This window comes from Ursus arctos, unplaced genomic scaffold (genome assembly GCF_023065955.2).
Source record: "Ursus arctos isolate Adak ecotype North America unplaced genomic scaffold, UrsArc2.0 scaffold_16, whole genome shotgun sequence".
NCBI classification, from domain to species: domain Eukaryota; kingdom Metazoa; phylum Chordata; class Mammalia; order Carnivora; family Ursidae; genus Ursus; species Ursus arctos.
The window spans coordinates 48,766,756-48,786,960 of NW_026622830.1; the positions used below are offsets into that span (position 1 = coordinate 48,766,756).

Here is a 20,205-nt window from a genome sequence, read left to right on the forward strand (position 1 = left end):
ACCTGCATTTTAAACTAGCATCTCCTCGTGCTGAAAGAACACTGCTGTAGTGTTGCTGTAAGGACGTTGTAAATCATCAGGACCTAGAGTTTGGGAGGCCCCCAAGACTACCTGCAGGTTCCGTGGTTCACTAGAAGGACTTAGAGAACTGCGAGAAGCCATTATCCTCATGGTTATGGTTTATTACAGGGCAAGGATGCGGACAGAAGTCAGTGAAGGAAAGGCACACCGGGCGAAGTCCAGGGAAGACCAAGCATGAGCTTCTAGTTGTCCTCTCGCAGTGCAGGTGTGCTGACTTCTCCCAGCACCGATGCTGCCAACCAGGGAAGCTCACCTGAGCCTTGGTGTCCAGGATATGTATTGGGGGTTGTCCCATAGGCACTGCCTACATGGCTGAGTTTAGTCTCCAGTCCCTCTGGAGATCAAACTGGTGTCGTGTGTGGCGCAAGGCTCCACCAGAAATCAAATTGTTAGCATGGACTGTCTGGTGTGGCCGAAGGCCCCCAGCTAAACAAAGACCGCCTTATCAGGCAGGGGATTCCAAAGGCTCAGAGGTGACTTCCCAGGAGCTGGGCAATGGCCAAATCTTCCCTGGGGCAAGCTTAATCCTTTCCTGCATACAGCCTAGAAAGTAAATTGTTATTCCTGTCATTACTAGGGAGTTCAAGAAATTACTGCTTTTGGGGCGCCTGGGTAGCGCAGTCCTTAAGCATCTGCCTCCGGCTCAGGGTGTGATCCCGGCGTTCCGGGATCGAGTCCCACATCGGGCTCCTCCGCTGGGAGCCTGCTTCTTCCTCTCCCACTCGCCTGCTGTGTTCTCTCTGTCACATAAATAAATAAAATCTTCCAAAAAAAAAGAAAAGAAATTACTGCTTGTAGGTAGAAGATACATTGCAACCACATGTAGTGTAATTTGCCACAAAACTAAAATACCAGAATTTCTGCACCCAAGTGAAGATGTCTCCAGAAGTGTGTCATACTTGACACCTGTCGTAATGTTTTCATCAAGAATTTGAGTAAAGAACAGGAGTTAATGCTGGGAGACCGTTCATTTTTAGAATCAGGATTTGAAAATACTTCGACAGGTTGTAATGAAGTGCTAAAATCAACAAGGTAAAATTTATAAGGAATAAAGGTAAAATGACAGACTTAAGTTAAAAAGAAAAAAACAGCTGAGAAGTTAAAGATATGTGGTATGTGCCTTAGCTGTACCTGTGGTCAGAAGATCTGGGGAAGATGACTGAAACGGATCGGCAGGCTTCTTTGTGAAGGGGCAGATGGTAGATATTTTAGGTTTTGCAGACTAAGAGGCAAAATGAAGGATATTATGTAAGTACTTACATAACAGGAGAGAACACTAATATCTATAAAATTTTTATTGACAGAATTTCAAATAATAGTTGAGTATGTATATATATTTTAATACAGGTCTAATAAGAATGGAATTTTTTTTCGGGGGAGGGTTGGATAACATGTTTTGTAATTGGAGCTCACAGGTAGTGTTCCGTATCATCACAACCAATGACAAATGTTCAGTCTCGGGGCTGATCGTCACGGAAGGTTACAGATGTCATCTCTGACAGTGTCTGCATACTCGTAGGTGCTCTTGCACACTGATACCAGTTCGGGAGCATATCATTTCAGTTTAGTGTATTCATCGTTTGGCAGACATCGATAGAATTCCACTAGATTCTTTTTGATGTTTGCCTTTCCGCACGTCATTACAGCGCAGATTCCTCTCTCCGATGGATGGTCTGATGGAAGTGCCTCAGTTGCTCGGTGAAGTGGGTTTGAGATACGTGAATTTTCATTGTACTTGCATTGAGGTTTGAGAAATGCCGCTGGAACTGTAGTTTGAGCTCAAAACACATCTGCTACACGTTTGTGTGGGGACATAAATCCACTTCTCTCTTTAACTTTTAATTTTTTTCATTTTTAATTAGCCGCTATGCCCAGCGTGGGGCGTGAACTCCACCCTGAGGTCAGGAGTTGCACGCTCCTCCGAGTGAGTCAGCAGGCGCTGCTCTAACTTGTGGCGGCGGGGGAGCCGTGTGGCCGCGTCGGACGTTGCTTGTGAGTAAGATGCTTGCAGCCACTGAAATGCCTTCACTGCCCGAAGTCCCTCATATGAGCGCTGCTGTGCCTTGTCAATTTAGGCTGAGCTCATGAAGAAATGTTAACATGTAGGAGCAAAAGCTAATTTCCGAAGCAATTGAGTGTTTGGTAATAGTGATGAGTAAAGGGGGGGGTCTTTTTCAAGTAGATTTCAGTCTTGGCTCTGCGGTTGAAAAGTCACAACAGAGCCTTGCACAAACCATTGAACTGCAGTGTGGTAGGACAAGTCAGGCTATTTCATGAGGTTGCCGTTGGTACTACTGGCTCAGTAACACATGATGGGTTCGAATACTTTCCAGAAAGCTCCTGCTCATGAATGATAGACTGAATAACCATAGTTTAAATGCTTTAAGCAACTTATATTTTCATCATTGTAAATTTTCCAGCTAACCCTTTTTCTGCTCTGCAGATATTTTTACTGTCATCAGTTATAATGTGTCTTAGCAGATTCTACTCCAGGTTGTATTAAATCAGGGTTTTCTTAATATCTTTAAAAGTGTTCTCACCAGCAGTTCCACACTGACTGCCCTCAGAGGCCCCTTCTTCAGTCCCATTGACCCCTTGAACAAACAGCCTAGCAGTGTGGGGAACACCTGTTGGCTCAGTCCTTCGCCTCGTTCCTTCACTGACTCTCTGTTGTCATCCATGTAAGATGAGGGACCATTTAGGGTTTGGAGCAGAGAAGCGATGCCGTCTGATCTAGGCTTGGAATCGGTCTGCCGTGGTGAGCGTGTATGCTAGGGTGGCAGGGCTGGGAGCGGGGAGGCCTGTTCCGGAGTGCTGTAGTCATTTCGGTGAGGGATGGTGGCTCCGGTCACGATGGTGTTGGTGAGCATGATGGCGAGGGGACAGCGTCTGGGCCTCTTTTGTGGGAAGAACCAACATTACTTGCTGACAAGACCGGATGGGGAATGTGGGAGGAAGACAGGCGGCAGGGATGACGTCCGTTGTTTCTCGCCTCAGCAGCTGGAAGGCGGACGTTGTCGTGAACGGAGAAGGCTGTGTGTAGGAAGGTTTGTGGAGGGGGCGGGCCAGTCAGCACCTGGGCTTGGAGGTGTCGGACGTTTCACTGAGTTCTCTTCGGTGATGCTCCACTTCCCCAAGGAGCCTACAAGCAGGCCCGGCAGAGAGTACACCTGCCAGGGTTTGGTCAGGAAAACCCGGGCCATTCTCGACAATTAGTCGTACGGGGAATTAGAATCCATCCCTACCTCTGGGAGGGCTGGCAGAGTTGAAGAGAATGATGTTTCTCTTCATTTTGCCCACGTTGCCTCTTATTAGCGTTCACTGCCCGCCGCCCTGAGCTGTAGCGGGAAGGGGTTTTGGGAGAAGTAGCTCTGCCGTCTCGGTGATGCGCAGGAGCAGGCCGCGGTGGGGCTGCGGTGCAGAGTGAACAGCGGTCAGTCCAGCGCAAGGCCAGGCAGTCGGGCTGAGCCGGAGGGACAAGTTTTAGCTTTGTTAGCATAGAAGCAGCATTTGAATGAGCTTGCCTGGGAGGTAAGCATAGCTGAGAGGAGAAAGGACAGAGCCCTGGGCGACTCTGGAAGGAGGGAGCCATCGGTGGGGTAAGAAGAAAATCACGAGAACATGAGTGGGAGATCAGCTCTTGTCAGTTGTCGAAAGGACGAGCCCTGGGCTCTAATGATTGGATTGAGCAGTGCAGAGGTCGTTGGTAGTCTTAGAGGGAGAAGTTCGTGGAGTGGTGGGGGCCAGAGCCAGTGGGTTTAAGAGAGAAAAGGAAAAGAAGAATTTGCGATATCGAGTATGTTGTGTGTATGCTTGTTTGTGGAATTATTTGTACAGTAGTTGTTTTAAAGTCCCTCTGGGCTGATTGTCATATTTGTTCCCTTCTTGATATTGGCTTGTGTTGATTTTCTCCTCCCACGGGAATTGACGCTTTTCTGGTTCTTCCTATGCTGAATAAGTTTGGGGTGTGCCCTCCCCATTTAGGATATCATGCAAGGAGACTTTCCATTGTATTGAAATCTGCTGATTTTGGTCGTGGTTTAAATCCAGTCTTGCTTCCTAATCCCCCTGCTCCAGTTTACTTTTCAGAGTGGTCAGAGAGCTTCTGCAGTTACTCTTTCCAGCCTTCCTAGTTGCTCTTTCTAGGAGAGGCAGGAGGGAATGTGCTTCGTCTTCTTTACCTAGATCTGGGACCCTTCGCTTTGCAAACTGCTTCCATTTGTCCAGGTAGTGATCTCCAGTTCCACCGAGGCCAGTGATGCCCGCACGACTGTGTCTCTTGATCACTTACCACTCCCAGGCCTTGCAGGAGATTTCCTGCTAAGTACTGCACGCATTTGGTTCATGGGTCCTTCCTTTGGTGCCTCTCTCAGGTAGACAGAATGACCCTTAGGTATACCTTAGTAGCCCATTCGTTCATTTGTGTACAATTGAAGCGTTGTCTTGTCTTGAATATGTTAACTGTGCCTATTAATTAATTTGAGTAGAATAGTGTTTCGTATTTTTAATGAGCCTTTGCGCAGTGGAATTTTCTATGGATATTATTTACAGTGTAGAACAGAATGGTGGTTAAGAGGATGGGTGTTGGATAGGTCTTGCTTTGAACCTCAGATTCGATTCTTATTCCCTGCATGTTGACCAGGTTCCTTAAGCTCTAAATCTGTTTTCTTATCTGTTAAGTGGAGATTATCATAACTCTTTGACAAATGTGACAGAACATAGTTCTTAGTACATGGCTAGTTAGAGAAGAATCAGCCTGAGGTTCAGCAAATACAGTTCCCAGTGATGTAGTTATTTCTGTTGTGGGGATTTAAAAGCTAATCTTATTCCCTGATGAGTTTGACCAGCGTATCTAAGAAGTGCAAGCAGTTGGTATTCACCGTGTACTCTGCATGTAGAACGGGCGATTTATTGTTGTTGTTGTTGTTCCTAATACCGGTTTTTCAGCAATTAGTAATATTGCCTCTTCATTTCCCTAATGTATTCACATCATCAGTAGCTTACTACCGGTTGGACCGCAGACCCTGTTCCATGCGCTGGCACACAGATGAATGGGATGCAGTGACCTATGACCTATGAGCTGGTCCACTGTCTAGTATTAGAATGTGTTTGACTAGAAAATTATTTTGAAGCGTAAAGAAGCTTTTGTTTGCCCAGATAACTTTAATAATCATGTTTGCATTCTTTATACATTTTTGGTTTTTCAGAAAGTTTCTTCTGACCTGTGTTCTTCAGAGTACAGGTTACTACGGCTTGCCTGAGTGCAGAAACCTTTGGTACACTGAGCTTAGAGGAAGGGACACCTGTGTGAAGTGGTTATATATTTTGGACATTAGAGACCTTCACAGATAATTTAAATGGTTAGAATGTTGTGCATTGAGAAACAGTGGTTTTGGGCTTTATTTGGCAGTTAGCATCAAGCGGACCATTTCCTGCCAGGGGCTCAGCCTGCATGGTTAATTCAAGCCAGAGATCTTCTAATATGGCAGTGTGTCATGTTGACTGTTACTCAGCTTCAGAAAGAATCTTTCTGTCATGTTTGCTTTGGAAAGCCCAAATCATGTCCATTGTTTTAACAGTAATAAGATCTGGGTAACTTGGGAAGCCAGAATAGCATCGTGATTCTAAGGTAAGCTGGTGTTTGAATGCCTGATCTCTCTCTCCCTTGTCTGCTGTGTGACCTTGGAAAATGTCTTAAGTTTTTTTGGACTTTGTTTTCTCACATGCAAAATGGAACAAGAGTAGTAATCAGTTAGGGCTGTGAGGATTCCAGAGCTGGTGCTTGTAAAGCACTTGGGAGAGATTGCTATGACACCACACCCTCCGCAGAGGGCAGGTTGTCACTGTTGTCCGGGTGAGTGAGAGGTGGGTGTCAGGGACTGTCCAGGTTGGACTGTGCACTGAAACGAGACCATTAGAAGCAAAGTGATCGTGTGGAGTATGTTACCTGTTCAGGAAGCATAGATTCAGAGTGTGTTGTGACTGGTGGGAAATTCTCATTTGCATGTTAGGGGGAAGAGAGTTCAGAGTAGCCTGAGGACCCCGTGTACGTATAAATGTCCCCACTTACGCCAGAAACGTAGAGATTGTCCATCTTACAAATACCTTCAAGGAGCTGGCAATTTATTTCATTGTATAATGAGCCAAGTTTAATTTTTCTTTGTCTGGAGCAAAAGAATTTAAGCATTTTAATTATAGGATTGGGGAAATACCTAGTTTTCTGCCCTAGTTGAACTAGTTCAAATTGTTATGCTTGTATTTTAGTAGTTCCATGCTGGACGTGGCCCTAAGCTGCCCGCAGTTCCAATGGCAGACATCCAGCAGGTCCAGTGTTGATAAATGCGGTGTTGCTATCTGCTTGAATTCTCCTTAAAATAGAAACTAAAGTGAGGAGCAATTATAAGGCCCTCAAAGCCAGTGTATACGCTCATTTATTCATCATTAGTTCATTCACGCATCAAGTGCATGTGTTCTGATCGTGTGTTTTAGGTGTTCGGTCCAGTGCGCGCTGTTGGTTATAGAGTGGCGAACAGAAACCAGACGTGGGGAGTAACTGGGCTGTCTTGTGTTTGCGGTTAGTAAGGAGAATAAAGCCAGTTCCAGCGGACTCGCAAGATTTCCCTGAATGACATTTTCAGGTTTATACTCCTAACAGACAAGAGGCAATAAACAAACAAACAAACAACGACAGTAGAAAAAGAGGGCTTTTAAAGAGCAAATGGTACTCACCTGCTGCAGGCACTGGGGCTTTTTGACCTTCACTTTGGTTTTATTTAATAGTGCTTTAAATATTTGTCTGGGATGGCGGTGCTGAGGCTGCGGAACTTAGGCTGTCGTTGTCCCCAGAATCTTGCTGCTTGGGTGGAGGAAGACACTGACAGGCCAGATTTAACATCCGCTCTAGTTTGTTGCACGGGAAGCTCCACCACCGGAGAGTCCTGCGTCTCTCTCGTCTATTGCCTTGTGTCCTGGGGCCGTGCATGGCATTTGTCAGCGACTCCACAGATACTGGTGTCATGTGAAGGCGTGCTGAGGGGGACAGGAGAGAAGTGTCTCACCTGGGGGAAGGGCACGGCTCCCACCGCACATGTGTCCAGGTCATCCCGGGGAAGAAGGTCCAGGTGGAGGAGGTGTCGAGGAGGGCACAGGTTGTTCTGTACACCGAAAATGGCTTAATGTTGCTGCTTTGTAGGATTCACGGGAGATAGCATGACAGTCAGACTGGGCTTGATCATTCAGGGACCGACAGGTCATATCAAGGAGTTGGGATTTCCTCTTCTTCAAAAGGAGTAATTCTAAAGTACTAGAAACCAGGTGTCCTGATACCCAAGCCGGCACTCTTTTCATATTACACAATGCGTACAATGTCAAGCAAGTGTCATCAGGTCTTGGGTTCCATATCCATTAGTGATAGCCGGACTATTAAAGTTCTGTAAGCCCCTGGTGAACTTTTCATCTTTTGGGGAGAGTGAGGATATAGGAGAAATATTTGTTTTCTCAGGTGTGAAAAAAAGTTGAAACTCTTTAAATTTAAAGGCAAGCAAGGTCCATATGTCTTTGAATTCTAGTTCTCCGGAGGATAGCAGGTATATGTAGTAGATAGTACCCTAATAAATGCAAAAAAATACAAAAACCCTTTACTTTTGTGTATACTCTTGTAGCAGGCGTTGTACTGGACTCTGCAGGGTGATAACTGGATGAGAAATGATCCTCTCCAAAAGGTCTTTGCAGCCGAGGGAGGGAGACAGAGAAGTCAGTCAGTGATGATGGTACAGTGGGTAAGTTCTGTGATAGAGGTGCGCCCAGGGCATTATGATGGGTACTTATCTTTCTTCAGTCCCCCACTTTTTTTTCTTTTTTAAAGATTTTATTTATTTATTCGACAGAGATAGAGACAGCCAGCGAGAGAGGGAACACAAGTAGGGGGAGTGGGAGAGGAAGAAGCAGGCTCCCAGCGGAGGAGCCTGATGTGGGGCTCGATCCCATAACGCCGGGATCACGCCCTGAGCTGAAGGCAGACACTTAACCACTGTGCCACCCAGGTGCCCCATCAGTCCCCCACATTCTTAACCCTTTTTATACCTATTGTAATTTACCCCCTACCCCAGACCTATTTTCCCCATACCATCCAGTAGCCTCTTAGTAATTTTTCTTCATGGTCATACAGACTCATCTCTTCTTCACATTTGATTTCTGGGAGACAGTTTCCTGGAGATCTCTGTTCTGTCCTTTCCGAGCTGCTTGCTCCTTCGGTCTTTTATTGTGTTGTCCCTGGATGTTCCTTTGTTCTCATCGTTTGGCTTTTGTCCAGAGTTGGATTTTATGTTTGTGGCAACTCTTGTCTTTGTCTTTCTTCACTGACTTCTTCCTTTTGGTGGCGTTAATTACTTTAAAAAGATAGTACAGTGTTTTTGGACAAGTTGAAGACAGCCTTCAGCATTCCCTCCTCTTGAGCAACACTGCTCCGGCTTGGACTTGTTTCCCTCTCTCCTGGTGCACAGCCACCATTCTGGAATCTCCCTTCATCGTCGTCCTGGGGATTCCCTTATCCCTTCTAATGGAAGCTCACGCCTTGCTCATTTTTTGTTGATGCTCGTGTTTTGGTGGAAGACTTTCTCCAGGGGCTTTCTGACATAGGATGCTTAGGAGGCAAACCTTTTGGGACCATGCATGATTGAAACTTGATTGATGGTTTCGCTGGGTACAGAGTTCTGTATTGGAATTCATTTTTGTTCATAAATTCAAAGATTGCTCCATTGCCTTCTTGTTTTCATGTTACTGTTTTAGAATTCAGAAGCTATTCTCATTTTCCTTCGTATGTAACTTTTCCCCCCTCCCATCTTTAGAAGCTTGTAGGAGTTTTACAATTTGTCCAAGTCTTTTGAAATATCGTGATGGTGTACCTTGTGTGGTCGGTTTTCATCCACTGTGCTGCATATTCAGCGGGTCCCTTCATTCTGGTAACTGGGAGTTTTCAGTTCTGGGAATACTCTTTGGCATTACTGTGCTGAGGTTTTCTCCCTTGCTTTTCCTTATTTTGTTTTTCTGGAAGTCTTATTATCCAGAACTTGGCTGTCCTGGGCAAAGGTTGTAATTATCTTAATACCTTTTTCTTCTTCTTCTTCTTCTTCCTTCCTTTGCTCCTCCTTTTCTGCCTTTTTTTGGGGGGGGGGGTCTTTTTATTCTCTATTCAGGGAGATGACTTCAGTTTGACTTAACCTTTTCTTTAGTTTATTATTTCTGATTTCAGAAAGGTTCTTTAGATTTCCAAGGGCTCTTTTTCTATTTTTCTAGAAGAACATCCTGTTTTTCTTTCTTGATTGCAGTGTTGTCTTACCTCTATATTATTGATAGTTTGTATAGTCTCTGTTTCTTTTAGGTTGTTTCCTTCCTTCTCCTGTCTGACGTGGTGGGGCCCTTTGACTTTTACATCAGGGTATTCTGGGTGGGCCATGTGTTGGGGGTCCCCAGGGTTAGTATCTTTAGATCTGTCTTTTGGAGCTGATCAGATTCCCCAGAAATATTCTCCAGTCTCTTTCCGGCACAATTCTGACTTCAGAATCTGGAAGCCAGCGGTGTGCGTGTGTGGTCTGTTGTAGGAGAGCTGGAGAATTCACTGTTCACTGTATATACGGTCATTAAGTCCAGCTCTGTTCAGTGCAGCTGGGCAGGGTGACTTCAGTCCATAGACGCCTCTACTTTTCCGGGGAATGCCCCCTCCCATCTTCTTTCAGAGTGAGGGGGCATCACGTTGTGCCTGGCTTGAGGTTGAGGTTCTGGTTTCAGCTTCCATGGCCTTCCCCGGCTCCTCTGTATTTGGGGCTATGCCTTTTTTACCCCCGTTCTGTCTACACTGCTGCTGCCACTTCTGGTCTTCTAGGACACTGCTGTGCAAGTGGAAGTGGTTCCCGTGTGTTCCACTGCTGAATTAGGACCTGGCTTTCTTGGGCCTGCTGCCTCCTTTACTCTACTTCAGTCTGTTATAGTTTCTGTCTCCTCCAGGTTTCTTCTTTTTACTTTTTTGTTTGGGTCTCAATCTTCCATGTTAGAAGATTTCCTCAGTACTTCAAAAATCTTGGCTTTTTTCTCCTTTCAGTTCTCCCTGTGCTGTTTCAAACATTTTTTAAAAAGATTTTATTTATTTACTTATTTGAGGGAGTGAGTGTTTGCACAGGAGAGAGAGCAGAGAGCACAAACGGGGAGGGGCAGAGGGAGAGGGAGTAGCAGACTCCCTGTTGAGCAGGGAGCCTGACCTGGGGCTCCATCCCTGGACCCTGGGATCATGACCTGAGCTGAAGGCAGATGCTTAACAGACTGAGCCACCCAGGCGCCCCTGTTTAGAACATTTTTGAAAAATATCTCTTTAGTATAGTTTTGATGGAAGGCAGTGGAACAGATGTCTATACTCTGTCATTGTATCATGCACTTATTAGCCAACCACACCCTGTTAATTTATGATTTTTGATATGTTTGAATAGTTTCCAGTTGCTTGACATGTATTTCTTTTCTTTCTTTTTTTTTTTTTTAAGATTTTATTTATTTATTTGACAGAGAGAGATACCAGTGAGAGAGGAGACACAGGCAGGGGGAGTGGGAGAGGAAGAAGCAGGCTCCCAGCGTAGGAGCCTGAGGTGGGGCTCGATCCCAGGACTCTGGGATCACGCCCTGAGCCGAAGGCACACGCTTAACGACTGAGCCACCCAGGCACTCCTTCCTGTGTGTTTCTTAAGTAGAAATAGGTTTGAAGACAGGGACATGGTGCCCTCTTCTCACCCCTCATCCCAGGCGTTGCCCAGTAGGCTTGTGTGGGAGGTGATGGAACTGGCTGAGGGGTGAGTTCAGTAGAGCTTCAAGAAGTGAAAGGAAGGGGGTTTTAATGCGCATGTTGTCTCTCCTTGTCAGGTTCTCTGAGGACTATGGAAAGAGGAAAGAGAAACCGGGAGCATTTCCTTTAAACCCACGTTTGATTTCTTCACAGAGGTATCGTGGCCTTCAGAACTGTGAGTATAATTCTCTTGCTACATTTGTGTTTTGGTTTTTCCTTTTGTTTTGATTTTTCTTTCATCTGTCTTAAGGTTTCTTTGACATATACTAGAAACAAATAAAAGCTAGTTGATTTTGCAGAGTAGGTGAGGGAAGAAATATTAGTTGTTTAGTGCCTTTTATGTGTGGAGAGAGGCAGGCAGGATGACAGTCCTGTCCCTGATAGTTGTGACAGTAGCAGCATGTGCCCTAGAAGAGTGGCCCAACAGGGTCAGCACTGGGCCATCCAGCTCCTAGGTGAGTCTCTGGCAGTAATCCCCTGAATGAGGCTACACTTTGCCCGTTTCACATTTGCATAACTGAAACAGAGGTTAAAGGTTACTAAGTTAGTAAAAAGCAAAGCTGGGATTCAGACTCAGTCTGGCTTTGGAGCCTGTGCTTTTTACTCGTGTTTTATTCTTATGGGCTCTGGATTCAGATGTTGGCTTGGCTGCTTACTTACTAACTCTTCTCTAACTACCGAAACCTAGCTTTCTCTCCATGCGAACTCTTCATTGACTACTTTTTTTTTTTTTTTAAGATCTTATTTATTTATTTGACAGAGATAGAGACAGCCAGGGAGAGAGGGAACACAAGCAGGGGGACTGGGAGAGGAAGAAGCAGGCTCATAGCGGAGGAGCCTGACGTGGGGCTCGATCCCATAACGCCGGGATCACGCCCTGAGCCGAAGGCAGACGCTTAACCGCTGTGCCACCCAGGCGCCCCTCTTCACTGACTACTTAAACCTAGCTCTTTCCTCTGACAAAGGGTGCTGGTGATGGGACCGCTCTCCTAGGGTTGTGGTGAAGATGCCATAAGAAATGTGAAATGTGCTCAGCATTCACAAATGTTAGCAATTGCTATTCGGTGGCAGTTCCCCCACTTTAATGAGAGGAAAACTAAGCTCCAGAGATTGGGTTATTTGTGATTTGTTAATTTGTAACCTTGGCACTTGTGCTGCACTCCACAGTTGGGAGGTTATAGAATTGAGATTCTATTCCAGTTTGTCTTATTTCCAAAGACTGCTCTTTCTGGTAGGCCTAGTGGTAAATCGAGGACAGATCGTTGATAGAAGATTCATCAATCTGTCTTGTGGTATTAGCATTGGTAAGATTTTAGCAATACATTGCTTTGGTGTAAAAGCCCCATAAACTTAGACTTCATGGATTCAGAATTCAGAATCATTATAATTACGTTGAATTTGACTTTGGCAAGTGTGTTTGTCTTAGATGTCCAAGGGGCAGGACCCTGGATTGTTTTTCCATTTCCTTCTGGGGGTCAGTTCACTTTCCTCCTTTGTTCTCCTTTCTCCCCCAAACCCACTTTTGTTTCTGCCAGGATTAGGTATTAGGGAAGGGAAGGGAAATTGTGTCACGAAGTTTCAGTTTCCAAGTAAGGCCTGGAAGTCTTGCTCCTTTTTTCTGATTCCTTCTACCCTTTCTTGGCTATGAGAGGCACCTGTTCTGTGTGCTGTGCCAGGTGTGACTCTGCTGTCTTTTGGAGAAGGCCATGCCCAGCTGTTTACATCCCTTGTCTCCTCCCCACCCTCCCTGCACATTTCAATGTTTCTTCCTGTAACAGTGGGCTATATTTATTGGGTACAAGTCTGTTTCTGCATCTTTAAGAGCAAAGATTTTGTTATTTCGTTTCTGCATGTTTTCTGCTTGACCCATGGGTAGTTTTCACTAAATGCTGGATGAAGTAGTGTTTAATGCTTGCCACAAAATCAGTTCTCTTTTCTTAGTGGATCCAAACAAGAGGGAGAATATCAAGTATAACTTTTCATCAGCATTAGCTATTAAAAATCGTTCGTCATGGTAGAGCCCAAGACAGTTTCATATTTAGCAGAAGTTACACAAAATTTTTCTTCTTAATGGGATGTGCAGTGGAACGAAGGCCTGACAGGGAACTGAGAGCCCGTTCTTGGCTCACTGGAACTTTGAACACCGAGATATAATCTGCTGCTTCTAGTTTGGCCCTCCCCTCCCCTCCCCCCCGTTTGAAAATATGTAAACCCAGGAAAAATACCTTATAACCAGTGTTTCTATAATTGTTTCCCCCAATTCTGGACAACTGGTGAGGCCACACGAGTAAGCCTGGCTTTGTACAGCATCGACTTAATGGTGTTCCTCTGAGATCCGGGGCCCTTGATGTACCTGAGTGCCCTGGTCCACTTGAGCCCCTGCAGGATGGATCAGGTTCTTGGTTCTTGATTTGTTTTGGGGTGTTGCATTCTTAAGGCAGAACTTGGGATGGAGGTGTTTTACAATCAGAATTCTAGGAAAGCAAAGCAAAGTTTTGGAGGAGTTGAATTGCTGAAATATGTATGGAGATTATTTTCAGGGTTAATGGGGTGTGGGCAGGCAGTAGACAGAAAAGAAGGTTGCCCGGAGACCCATCTGAAACCCCCCATTTGGTGAATAAAGATAGGTTATTTAGCGTCAGGGCAGCTGAGAACAATCGACATAGATTGAACTGTGAGGTTCTGGGGCTGTTTGTCCAAACAAAGAGTCGCTAGGGTAAGGCGGTGCTGGCTGTCGGCTCCGGAGGCCAGCTGTCCCTCCCTCAGTGTTGAGCCCTGAGATTCGGCTGAGGTTTGAAAGGCTAGTGTGTTGGGAATAGACACTGGTGGTGGGGGTTGGAGGGTGGGGGAGAGTAGAGGACAACCAGGAGATTGTCGGCACGCTGTTCAGGGAACCAGGTGAGCGGCAGCGGAGGCTGGGATTGGAGCAGGAAAACTGGAGGTGGTGAGAAGCAGTTGGGCCTTGGATGTATTTCAAAGGTAGAACCAGTAGGATTTGCTGACAGATTGGATAAGGCATGTGAGGACAAAGGGGAGGAGTTGAGTTGACTAGAAGGCTCTTGGCCTGGGCAACTAGATGGGGGGAAGGCTGTGGGTGGAACTTGGTTTAGAGGGGCAGATGGGGAGCTCACTGTAGGCGTTTTAAGTTTGTGATTCTGTTAGGGATCCAAGTAGAGATGTCATGTAGGCAGTTGTAAATAGGCATTTGGTGGTTGGAAGAGAAGTCTGAGCTGGAAGTGGCCATGAAAACGCAGTGACGGTCTGTGGTCACCGAGGGAGTGAGCACAGAGAAGACAAGCAAGCCTGAGCCTCGGATCACTCTGCCATCGAGTGCTCAAGGACGAACATGAGCAGTGTTTGGCACAGAGCAGGTGTGAAGAAGACCACAAGCACTGGCACCATGGGAAGAAGGGAAGAAGTGTCCAGGAGGAGGATGTGATCAACTCTCTGAAGTGTCAGGAAAGGTCATGATGAGGACTGAGGTTTGGCCTTCGGGTTTGGCGACTTGGAGGACACTCTGGCAAGTGCTCGGCGCAGTGTGGGGGCGTGGTCAGAATGAAAGCCCGCCTGGACGGTGGTGTGAAGGGGGAGAGGGTAGTGAGACAGATTGCATCTGGGTGACTTAGGTCCAGGGTGTACGGTCATCCTCACACTTACTCACCATCTGGGTGCTGAGCAACGCAGCCGGGTCCCTGAGGTCCGTGGTGGTGTTTTCATGTCACGGGCGGGGAAAGGTCAGGTTCAGAGCTTACAGTAGCTTTCTCAAGAGTACGGAGCCGGCAGGCTGACGCCAGGTCTCAGGCCATGCACGCTGTCCTCAGCTGCCCTGCGTCCTGAGGGTGGAGAGACACTGTTGAAGGGGAAAGGGGGTAGCGTGGTTGTAAAATTGTAGGAAAACACTTATGTCCTGCTGGAAGTGCTTCTGTTAGAGATTCTGTTTCTTTTTCTTACTTAGAAATTTCACTTCTATCAGAGGGTGGTAGGTGCATGTGTTCAAAAGTAAAAGAGTGTTGAATGGTTCATGCAGAACCCAGCGGGCTCCTGTCCTGCCTCCACCATCCGCCTCCCAGAGCTGCCTGGAATCCTGCTTATCTGTTTCTTATAGCATTTCTGTCCACGGTTCCCAGCAATATCTATGTAGAGGCAGGGCCATCGATGCGTCACTTTTAGAAAAAGTTACATTTTGAACTCCCATCTTTCCCCACATAGTTGTAGCACAATTTTTGTTTAGAACCATAATTTGGCGAATTGTTTTGACTTTGTTAATGTTGCTCACTATTGAGCTGGTGAATGTAGCATGATTATATTCCCTTTTAGTTCAACTTTTTGTTTTCCTGTTTTCTTGAGCTTAACAGTTGCCACTTTTTTTTTTTTTCTGTTTGCTTGATATTCTTAAGAGTTCTCACTCTCCCTGACAGTAAGGCCTCTTAATAAAATTTGCCATCTGCTCATGTGTATTCCTTCTGTCTTCACCCCCAGGGACATCTGTTTTCTTGCATGCTGGACAGGTTACTCTCCCATGGTAGCAGGGTTGAGGTGCGTAGGGCAGATCCTGCAGGAGCAGGCGAGACCAGGTAGAGAATCCTGATGGGGAAGACAGTGATGGGGAGCTCAGAGGGAGGGGGACGGTGTCCTCCTGAGAGAGCAGGTCCGGGCATGGTGAGTGGGGCTCGCGGTAGTTGGGGAAAGGCATTCCAGGTGGAGAAGGTGAGAAAAAGCAGAGCGGGACGAGATCGGTTACTTTTTGTTAACCTACAAAGCCTGTATTGTGGCGCCTCGCTAGGTGGTACATGTTAACTTAGTTACTGACTCTTCCTTTAAGACCTTTAAATAGATTTCCATGGAAAATGTGAAATTCAGATCGTTAAACATCTGTCATAAATTTTTTATTTTTTGAAAGATTTTATTTTTTAAGTAATCTGTACACCCAATGTGGGGCTCAAACTTACAACCCCGAGGTCAAGAGTCGTACACTCTACTGACTGAGCCAGCCAGGGTCCCCCGTCATAAATTTTAATATTTTCTTAAAACCTGAGCATAGAATATATCAAGACACTTAAATCCAAGAGATCATCTTAAACTGTTGATTCCATGTATTTGTTCATGGAAAAATCTTTATGGATATCCCGTCACTGAGGCGGCCTAGCCAGTCATCGTGCAGTGGTGCGAGTTGTAGATTGGTGGTTGAGTCTCTTCCTATAGCAGCACACACCGCATTCTAGCTCTCTCAACAGATGGGCCTCGGTTGGGCTCCCAGGGCCTGATCGCTTCCCTGGGAATTAATCTCCGTGGGCCTCTGCCACTCCTCTGGGATCGTGGCCATCCGGTCTGACAGCTTAAGTTGCTAATTGACTTGTGGGGAAGACAGATTAAAAATACATTTATATGTGAGCGTGTGAATTTATTTTATAATTGTATATATGTAAATAATCTGGACATCTATACGTTTACAGTAAAAGGTGTTAAATGCTTTCCAGAAGAGTGATGAAGTTTTATGAGTGCCCAGCATGAGGGAACAGCTCGTGGTGCCTGGCACACAGTAGCCCCTCAGTGAGAATGAATGCTGAGCTCCAGTCTGTCCCCCGCTTGCCCTGATGCCAGCGATGTTGTGAGACACTGCCTCCTCTGCACGGGCCTCGCCCTTAGCTCGGCTCTGAAGGGCTCCAGCCTCAGCACTGCCGGCTGGTGCCTCTTCATGCCACCCCCCCCCCCCCCGTTATGCTTTTGTTTCTCCTTTTCTGCTTGGAACATTCATTCTTTTTAAAGGGGAAACTTTGAGGGTTCTGCCCTAGGGCATGGCTGTGTGTGTGTGTGTGTGTCTGCCTGTCTCCCTCTCTCTCATTTGGACCACAGGGCTGGGCTTTGGCATCTTTGTGCATCAGCTCTGCACACACAGGCTTAGCTGGTAACTCATTCAACTTTCTTTATTTGCTTGTCTCACTTCCTTGGTTGTCAGTTCTCGTGGGCCAGGTTCTAACGTTACTGCTTTTTGAATCCATGTGATCTGACATGTTATCAGCACTCAGTGATTGTTGAGTGAAAATAATCCCGAATTGTTGAAATCTGGGGCATTTTTCTAAAGGAGGTGCTGTTTCATGCCGGTGGAGACGGTGGGGAGAGTCTTCCATACTGTAGGAATTCTGGGGGCAAAGGCACTGGGAAATGAACTTGTGTGTGGAGTGTTTAGGCAAACATGGGCTTTCCTGCTGATTATAGTTGGAGGCTGCGTTAAGGTTCGTGGAGAGAGGTGAGTAGGGAAGGCTTGCTCCTCCGCCCACTGTCTCTAAGGGGTGAGGGCGGGGCTCTTGTAAGCCTTTACCCTGCCCCTAAAGATCTGTGCTCCCCAGGTGTGGTTCCAGCCTTTTTGTCTTATCCCTGTCCACCCACTTGACACTGTTCTCTCTTTTCCTGGGAGGCTCACCCACCATTTGGCTTTGCACACCTTGTCTACCTCTGTCCCCCGCTGCCTGGTCACCAGTGCCTTTCCCCTGTACCTGGGGACACCCTGGAAACCACCAAGCCATTCTAGCTTAGATTCCTAGTGTGTGCTCCTTTCCTTGTCAATCCGAATTGTTGGTAAGCGTCAGTGGAATGTGCTTGCGCCCCCAGCATGTGGTAGGTGTGCAGAAGAGGGGAGTTCGTGTTAAGTAGGCCTTTCTGGTGCTGCAAAGAGGCGGGCTGGGCTAGGGGACTGAACACATGGTGCAGGGTGGAGCACCGCAGTAGGGCAGTGCTTGGACAGAGACGGGAGCACAGCCTGGCCAGCGTGTTCTCCGTGAAGGGCTCACCTTTGCTTCTGAGGTCTTAACCGAGAGAGTACAGTGAGCCCCCTTTCAGCCCTAGTTTGGATATTATTAACATCAACTTCCTCATGCACAGAAATAATATGGTGGGTATTATAATTTGTCTCTCAGATTGTTTCACTTTCCTCATTGTGTTTGGAGAAGAAGCCGCTGGTTTCCCCGTGTTCTTTTCATGTGCAGTTTTAGAGCTTTTCGTTTCACGTAGGACCTTTCGTTTCACGTAGCGCGCGCCAGGAAATGTGTGCACCAGCTGATGCTTTATCGCAGGCTTCCGTCCGTCTGTCATGGCCCCCGCCCCCAGTCTCCTGGTTGAGCAGTAATTATATGAACCCGTAGAGTGTGTCGTCCCCCCGATCACCCTCCTCCCGGCACCACTGTCCCCATCTGTCCCGGCGCCCGCTCCTGCTCGCCCTTCTCACCAGCCGGCACACTCTGGGGTCTACTTGTTTGCGCTGTTTGCTGTCCTGCAGTGAAATGCACCGCCCCCCACCAGGCAAGGAACTGCTCATTCCAGATTAATGCTGCACCCCCAGGGCCTCACACTACTAGACTCCTGTAGTGAGCCGATGAGTAGATTGATGGATTTAGTCACCTTGTCTGCTTGCAGAGACAGAGGTTCACATCACTAGAGGCAGATGAGAAGGGTCATGGAGGTTTTTGTGAAAATTAAAAAAACTTCTTTGTAGTGCCTGAATGGTTAGTGACACTGAGTTTTTAAAGCAGATTTCACAAATCTTTCCTTTCAAATTCATCTGTAATTGTTCAAACTATTAGGAATTTATTGTAAATTTAACAGTTTTCTGTATTTCATAACTTTATCTGTTTTCAGTTAAAGAGAAAAATCCATTTTGAAACAATTATCACTGAGTGGTTTTGTTTTGCCTTTGAGTAATATTTGTATAAATGGTAGTGTGATTGACTGTAGCTCCCAGAGCGGAGGTTTATATGCCCGTCTACATTATCTTCTTTACCTTCTTCAGATGATACATGTCGGCATTTCTATACCTTTCTCCTGAAAAGTTGTAGAAAATGAGTCCTATTCTAAATGTTGTATAGGAGTTTGATGTTGAAAACCAAGCAGTGGTGGTAAGTTTTTCCTTTGAGCGTGAAGACCAGCGTGCCGTTGGCTTCTTTCCTGTGCTCTGACGCTCCGGAGTGTGTGTCCGTGTCGCCCTCTGCGCACAGTCTGCGGCGGAGTCTTTGGTCAGGGGCTGGTGCCTTGCCAGTGACAGCAGCTTCCGCAGCTGACAGGCTTCGGGTTCCCTTCTGTTTCAGCTGGGGCCCTGTCACATCTGTGCATCGATTTGGGCGAACTGGCCTGTGGACAATAGTGTGACTTCTGGTCAACCTGTCCAGGTAGCGAGGTCTGTGAGCTCCCTCAGTTGTGTGCGGTACGTCTCAGTTTGGAGGGCTTCGTGCTGTTCCAACGCCGTTGTAAGGGGCAGCGCTTGGCTTATGTGTGGCAGTGGTTCATCTTGTTCGTTTATCTCGTGGCCTTAATATAAATTCACTTATTGGTTCTGGTGGTTTACTGGAGCAAGTAGAAAATCCAAAGAAATCTATGCTCGTGTAATCTGAAAATAACCTTTTCTGTCCAATCTTTATGTCTTTTATTTCTCTGTCTTGCCCTCTCGCCTTGACCGGCACCTTCATTACAGTGTTCTTGTCATGTGCTGGCCTCAGGGAGCAAGTTCTCAGTGTCGAGTAGGGTTTAGTCCTCGTTTTGTCTTTGTTTTGGTAGAGGTCCTCCGCTGAATGTAAAAATTTTCCTTTTAACTCCTGGTTTTCTGAGAGGTGTTGTGTTTTTGTTTTTGTTTTTAAATCGTGAGAGGGTGTTGCATTTTGTCAAGTGCTTTTTCGGTGTGTATTGAATTGCTTGTAGAAATTTTCTGTTTTATAAAATAATGGGTGAATTACGTTTCGATTGTTGAATCAGCCTTGCATTTCTGAGGTAAATCCCACTTGATCATGTTGTATTATCCTTTTATATATTGTTAGATCGATAGGCAATATTTTGTTTAGGAAATCTGTATCTATTTGCGTGGGGGTATCAATCTGTCATTTTTTTTCTTGTGACCTTTTTGTGGTGCTCTCATTTCAAGTACCGCCATTCTCATAGAACAAGCTGGGAGGTGTCCCCTTACGTTTCCGTTTGCATGACCAGTGTATGTAAAGTTAGGGACACTAATCTCTCGTGGCAGTACTGGGAGTCTTAGTCCCATTTGGTGGCGAGGTACTAGTCACAAAGGGCTGTAAAGCAGCAACAGGAATGTGTTATGTCTTGTGGAGTTGTATTCCAGGGATGGGGATGCACACACGCATGTATGCGTGTGCTCATGTAGAAAGCCGTGGAGCTCTGCGCTCGGGATTTGTGCATCTCACACGTTAGGCTCCAGTCCAGACTAGCAGAATTGGACCGTGTGTGCAGCCCCCACGCAGCGATGCAGCTCTGGAGGTCTGGCATTGTGCTCAGTTTGGAAAGGGAAGATCAGACGC

General features: G+C 46.4%; 1 protein-coding gene across 1 annotated transcript in view; it reads left to right on the forward strand.

Annotated features, from left to right (window-relative positions):
- The first annotated feature begins 756 nt into the window (after positions 1 to 756).
- LOC125281394 (focal adhesion kinase 1-like) overlaps positions 757 to 20,205 on the forward strand; it is a 55,423-nt gene continuing 35,974 nt past the window's right edge. Inside the window, exons 1-3 of the mRNA XM_057312746.1 lie at positions 757 to 2,073; positions 7,743 to 7,859; positions 10,984 to 11,081. The gene's annotated coding sequence lies outside the window, so the exon portion shown is untranslated. The remainder of the gene's footprint in view (positions 2,074 to 7,742; positions 7,860 to 10,983; positions 11,082 to 20,205) is intronic.